This window comes from Nycticebus coucang, chromosome 5 (genome assembly GCF_027406575.1).
Source record: "Nycticebus coucang isolate mNycCou1 chromosome 5, mNycCou1.pri, whole genome shotgun sequence".
NCBI classification, from domain to species: Eukaryota; Metazoa; Chordata; class Mammalia; order Primates; family Lorisidae; genus Nycticebus; species Nycticebus coucang.
Genome location: NC_069784.1, coordinates 59,460,511 through 59,467,424, shown reverse-complemented (window position 1 = coordinate 59,467,424; position 6,914 = coordinate 59,460,511). Strand labels below are relative to the sequence as shown.

At 44.2% G+C, this 6,914-nt stretch overlaps 1 pseudogene; it reads left to right on the top strand.

The window, feature by feature from the left end:
* Nucleotides 1-6,293: 6,293 nt before the first annotated feature.
* LOC128586192 (60S ribosomal protein L38-like) lies at nucleotides 6,294-6,617 on the top strand (annotated as a pseudogene).
* Nucleotides 6,618-6,914: the final 297 nt, after the last annotated feature.

The window sequence follows — 6,914 nt, the reverse complement described above, 5'->3', positions numbered from 1 at the left end:
ATACAATTAGGCAAGACAAGGAAATAAAGGGAATCCAAATGGGAGCAGAGGAGGTCAAACTCTCCCTCTTTGCTGACGACATGATCTTATACTTAGAGAACCCCAAAGACTCAACCACAAGACTCCTAGAAGTCATCAAAAAATGCAGTCATGTTTCAGGATATAAAATCAATGTCCACAAGTCAGTAGCCTTTGTATACACCAATAACAGTCAAGATGAGAAGCTAATTAAGGACACAACTCCCTTCACCATAGTTTCAAAGAAAATGAAATACCTAGGAATATACCTAACAAAGGAGGTGAAGGACCTCTATAAAGAAAACTATGAAATCCTCAGAAAGGAAATAGCAGAGGATATTAACAAATGGAAGAACATACCATGCTCATGGATGGGAAGAATCAACATTGTTAAAATGTCTATACTTCCCAAAGCTATCTACCTATTCAATGCCATTCCTATCAAAGTACCTACATCGTACTTTCAAGATTTGGAAAAAATGATTCTGCGTTTTGTATGGAACCGGAAAAAACCCCGTATAGCTAAGGCAGTTCTTTGTAACAAAAATAAAGCTGGGGGCGTCAGCATACCAGATGTTAGTCTGTACTACAAAGCCATAGTGGTCAAGACAGCATGGTACTGGCACAAAAACAGAGACATAGACACTTGGAATCGAATTGAACACCAAGAAATGAAACTAACATCTTACAACCACCTAATGTTTGATAAACCAAACAAGAACTTACCTTGGGGGAAAGACTCCCTATTCAATAAATGGTGTTGGGAGAACTGGATGTCTACATGTAAAAGACTGAAACTGGACCCACACCTTTCCCCACTCACAAAAATTGATTCAAGATGGATAAAGGACTTAAATTTAAGGCATGAAACAATAAAAATCCTCAAAGAAAGCATAGGAAAAACACTGGAAGATATTGGCCTGGGGGAAGACTTCATGAAGAAGACTGCCATGGCAATTGCAACATCATCAAAAATAAACAAATGGGACTTCATTAAACTGAAAAGCTTCTGTACAGCTAAGGACACAATAACCAAGGCAAAGAGACAACCTACACAATGGGAAAGGATATTTGCATATTTTCAATCAGACAAAAGCTTGATAACCAGGATCTATAGACAACTCAAATTAATCCACATGAAAAAAGCCAACAATCCCTTATATCAATGGGCAAGAGGCATGAATAGAACTTTCTCTAAAAATGACAGACGAATGGCTAACAAACATATGAAAAAATGTTCATCATCTCTATATATTAGAGAAATGCAAATCAAAACAACCCTGAGATATGATCTAACCCCAGTGAGAATGGCCCACATCACAAAATCTCAAAACTGCAGATGCTGGCGTGGATGTGGAGAGAAGGGAACACTTTTACACTGCTGGTGGGACTGCAAACTAGTACAACCTTTCTGGAAGGAAGTCTGGAGAAACCTCAAAGCACTCAACCTAGACCTCCCATTCGATCCTGCAATCCCATTACTGGGCATCTACCCAGAAGGAAAAAAATCCTTTTATCATAAGGACACTTGTACTAGACTGTTTATGGCAGCTCAATTTACCATTGCCAAAATGTGGAAACAGCCTAAATGCCCAACAACCCAGGAATGGATTAACAAGCTGTGGTATATGTATACCATGGAATACTATTCAGCTATTTAAAAAAATGGAGACTTACATCCTTCGTATTAACCTGGATGGAAGTGGAAGACATTATTCTTAGTAAAGCATCACAAAAATGGAGAAGCATGAATCCTATGTACTCAATCTTGATATGAGGACAATTAATGACAATTAAGTTTATGGGGGGGAAGCAGAAAGAGGGATGGAGGGAGGAGGGTGGGGCCTTAGTGTGTGTCACACTTTATGGGGGCAAGACATGATTGCAAGAGGGACTTTACCTAACAATTGCAATCAGTGTAACTGGCTTATTGTACCCTCAATGAATCCCCAACAATAAAAAAAAAAAGAAAAGTCAATAGCCTTCTCTTGCTGCTTGTTGTGAAGGTCCGTACCTTCCCCACACACCTCCTCACCATCCCTCCGAAAATTGATGAAATCAAGGACTTTCTACTCACAGCCAGGTGAAAAGATGCCAAGTCTGTCACGATCAAGAAAAATAAAAATAATGTGAAGTTTAAAGTTCGATGCAGCAGATATCTGTATACCTTGGTCATCACAGACATAAAGTAGGTGGAGAAAATGAAGCAGTCTCTGCCCTCTGGTTTGTCAGTGAGGGAGCTGAAATGAAGCAGACATGCTGATTGGAATTGTATTAAATTTTAAAAATAAAAATGATAATAAGTAAATAATTAAATAAGGAAAATAAACAAATAAGTAAATAAAAGGGTGGAAGGAAGGAGAAGAATGAACGAACGAATAAATAAATGAAGAAATAAATAAGTGGAGGGGGCAAAAGAAACCACTAGGTGAGCTATTTGCAAGCACATGGTCCGCGAGCACCCCCTAGAGGCTGGATTCCCAGCTGCAGATCTAAAAGTTTTCTATGTCCCGACAGAGACATCAAGTCGACCTGAAGACGTGCCGACATAGTGCCAACATGCACCCCAGACCTCTGGTCCACCCGAGGAGTTCTCCCAAGAGAGAGCCACGCCATCCCTGTGGCCCAGACGCCCATCCATCCTCTGACCTTTGACCTCCATTCTCTGTCCTCTGTCCTCCCTCCGCTCTCAGTTCAGAGCAGGTGATGAGGGACCGGGACAGAAGTAAAACTAAGTCCAATGCCCTCGGGGCATAACAATCCCGCATGCTGGTTGACCGCATGGGAAGTGGGAGTGAGAGAGGGCCGGGCTGGGACAGATGCCGCCGCGCCCGCTGAATCCGGTGGCCCCATAGGCATGCGGATGGGGTTGTGGATAAGTGAAATAAAAAAGAAAGAAAAGATAGAAAAGGAAAGGGAAATGAAAGGAGAAAGGAACAAAGGAAGAAAGAACAAATGAAAGAAAGAAAAAAAGAGCATACATACCCCAGTGCAAAGTTGGCCAGCACATTGTCTGTTCGACCGCCCGACGTGGAAAAAGAAAAAGAGTTTTACATTTATACATAAAATGAAATGAAGGACTGAAAGAAAATAAGAAAATAAATAAAAAATGAAAATAAACAAAAAAATACATAAAAGGGTGGAAGGAAGTTGAAGAATGAATGAACACAGAAATAAATGAAGAAATAAATAAGTGGGGCGGGGGGCAAAAAGTAACAGCCTGGTGAGCTATTTGCGAGCACGCCGCCTGCGAGCGCCCCCTAGAGGCAGGATCCGGAAAATTTTTTTTCTTCTTTTAGAGACAGAGTCTCACTTTATGGCCCTCGGTAGAGTGCCATGGCATCACTCAGCTCACAGCAACCTCCAACTCCTGGGCTTAAGCGATTCTCTTGCCTCAACCTCCCAAGCAGCTGGGACTACAGGCACCCTCCACAGCACCCGGCTATTTTTTGGTTTCAGTTCAGCCGGTGCCAGGTTTGAACCTGCCACCCTTGGTATATGGGGCTGGCGCCTTACCAATTGAGCCACAGGCACAGCCCATGTATTTTTTTTTTTTTTGGTATAGACAGAGTCTCACTTTTTCACCCTTGGTAGAGTGCTGTGGTGTCACAGCTCACATCAACCTCCAACTCCTGGGCTTAGGCAAGTCTCTTGCCTCAGCCTCCTGAGTAGCTGGGATTATAGGCACCCGCCACAATGCCCGACTATTTTTTTTTGCAGTTTGGACAGGGCTACGCTCAAACTCGTCACCTTCAGTATATGGGGCTGGCGCCCTACCCACTGAGCCACATGCACCACCCATCGAAAAATTTTTAAAGTCCCGACAGAGACATTTTTTCAAATTGCAGATGCTCTGACAGAGCTCCAACACCCGCCCTGGACCTCTGGTTGATGCGAGGGGCTCTCCTGCAGGAAAGCCACTCCACCCCCATGACCCGGAGGCCTGTCTGTCCTCCATACTTCTTCCTCTATCCTCCCTCCTCTCTCAATTCAGAGTGGGGGATGGGGACAGCGCCGGAAGTAATACTAAGTCTAACGCCCTCGGGGCCTGATGCTCCTGCCTGCACTTAGACCACATGGGAGGCGGGAGAGAGAGGGCCAGGTGGGTCAGACACCACCGTGCCCATGGGACCTGGCAGAACTGTAAGCATGCAGATGGGGTTGGGGAGAAGTGAAAAAAGAAAAAAGGAAGAAAAGAAGGAAAGGGAAAGGAAAGGAGAAAGGAAGAAAGAAAGAAAGAAAGAGAGAGAGAACGAAAGAAAGAGCATACATACCCCAGTGCAAAGTTGGCCAGCACATCATCTGTCTGTCCATCCTACATGGAAAAATAAAAAGAGTTTTACGTTTATACATAATATGAAATGAAGGACTCAAAGAAAATGAGTTAATAAATGAAAAATGAAAATAAGAAAATGAAAAAATAAACAAAATGGTGGAAGGAAGGAGATTAATGAACGAAGAAATAAATAAATAAATGAGTGGGGGCGGGCAGAGAAAGAAACCACTAGGTGAGCTATTTGCGAACATGTGGTCCGCAAATGCCCTCTAGAGGCAGAATCCCCAAAATTTTCAAAGTCCCAACAGGGACATAAGATGGACCCACAGAAGCACTGATGGAGCACCAACACCAGCCCAGGACCTCTGGTCAACCTGAGGGGCTCTCCTGTGGGAGAGCTACGCCACCCCCAGGGCCCAGACACCCGTATGATATCCAACCTTCGTTCTCCCAACCTTCTTGGTTCATAGCAGGGGACAGGGGATGGGGGAAGAAGAAAAACTAAGTCCATCATCGTGGGGGAATGACACTCCCACGTGCTGGTCGACCGCATGGGAGTCGGGAGAGAGAGAGGGATGGGCGGGGCCAGATGCCACTGCAGGGAACTCGGCAGCCCTCTATGCACGTGGATGTGGTTGGGAGAGAAGCAAAAAAAGAAAGAAAAGAAGGAAAGGGAAAGGAAAGGAGAAAGGAAGAAAGAAAGAAAAGAAGAAAAATCCTACGTACCCCAGTGCAAACTTGGCCAGCACATCGTCCATCCAACATGGAAGAAGAAAAAGAGTTTTACGTTTATACATAAAATGAAATGAAGGACTCAAAGAAAATAAGTAAATAAATGAAAAATGAAAATAAAAAAATGAATAAACAAAAGGTTGGAAGGAAGGACAAGAATGAATGGATAAAGAAATAAATAAGCGGGGGTGAGGGGCAAAAATAAAATGCTAGGTGAGCTATTTGAGAGCTTGTGGTCTGCTAGCGTCCCCTAGCTGCAGGATCCCCAAAATTTTCAAAGTCCCAGCAGAGACAACTACTCGACCCGCACACGCTCCGATGGAGCACCAGCACCCGCCCCGGACATCTGGTCGACACGAGGGGCTCTCCCACAGAAGAGCCAAGCCACCCACATGGCCCAGACACCCATCTGTCCTTTGTAGTCTGCCCTCCGTCCTCCCTCAGCTCTCGGTTCAGAGCAGGAAACGGGGGAGGAAAACTTACTAAGTCCAACACCCTCGGGGCATGACCCTTGTGCCTGCTGGTTGACAGCACGAAAAGAATGAGAGAGAGAGGACCAGGCGGTGCTGGACGCTGCCACACCCATGGAACCCGGTGGCCCGGTAGGCACGCGGTTAGCATTGGGGAGAAGCCAAAAAAAAGAAAGAAAAGAAGGAAAGGGAAAGGGAAAAGAAAGGAGAAAAGAAGAAAGGAAGAGAGAGAGAGAAAAGAAAGAAAGAAAGCATACATACCCCCGCACAAAGTTGGACAGCATATCGTCCATCCATCTGATGAGGAAAAAGAAAAAGAGTTTTATGTATATACAGAAAATGAAATGAAGGACTCAAAGAAAATAAGTAAATAAACAAAATATGAAAATAAACAAAAAAATAAATAAAAGGGTGGAAGGAAGGAGAATAATGAATGAACGAAGAAATAAAGAAATAAATAAGTGGAGGCAGGGGGCAAAAAGAAACCCCCCTAATGACAGGATCCCTACCAACGGACCAAAAAAACTTTCAGTGTCCTGGTACAGACATCTGGTCGACCCGACCTAGCACCAATGCCCGCTTCCGACATCTGGTCAACCCAAGGGAGGGATGGATGAACAGACACACAGACAGACGGACGGTCAGACTGGCAGAGACAAACACACACACGCACACTCACACACACACACACAAACACCCATACCTGATACGAGGCTCTGTCTCAAAGAAAATAAGTAAATAGCCTTCTCTTGCTGCTTGTTGTGAAGGTCCATGTCTTCCCTGCACACCTCATCACCATGCCTCGGAAAATTGAGGAAATCAAGGACTTTATGCTCACAGCCAGTTGAAAAGATGCCAAGTCTGTCAAGATCATGAAACATAAGGATATGGTGAAGTTTAAAGTTTGATGCAGCAGATACCTGTATACCTTGGTCATCACAGACAAAGAGAAGGCAGAGAAACTGAAGCAGTCTCTGCCCCCTGGTTTGGCAGTGAAGGAGCTGAAATGAAGCAGACATGCTGATTTGAATTTTATTAAATATTAAAAATTAAAAAAATATGTAAATAAATAAAAAATGAAAATAAACTAATAACTAAATAAATAAATAAAAGGGTGGAAGGAAAAAGAAGAATGAATGAATGAATACATAAATAAAGAAATAGATAAGTGGGGGGGCAAAAAGAAACCATGAGGTGAGCTATTTGCGAGCACAAGTTCCACAAGCTCCCCCTAGCGTCATGATCAGTGGCAGCAGATCGAAAAATATTCAGTCCCGACAGAGACAACTGGTCGACCCGCAGAAGCTCCGATGGAGCACCAACACCCACTCCGAACCTCTGGTCGACCCGAGGGGCTATCCCACGGGAGAGCTACGCCACTCCCGTGGCACGGACGCCCATCCGTCCTCCGTTTTCCG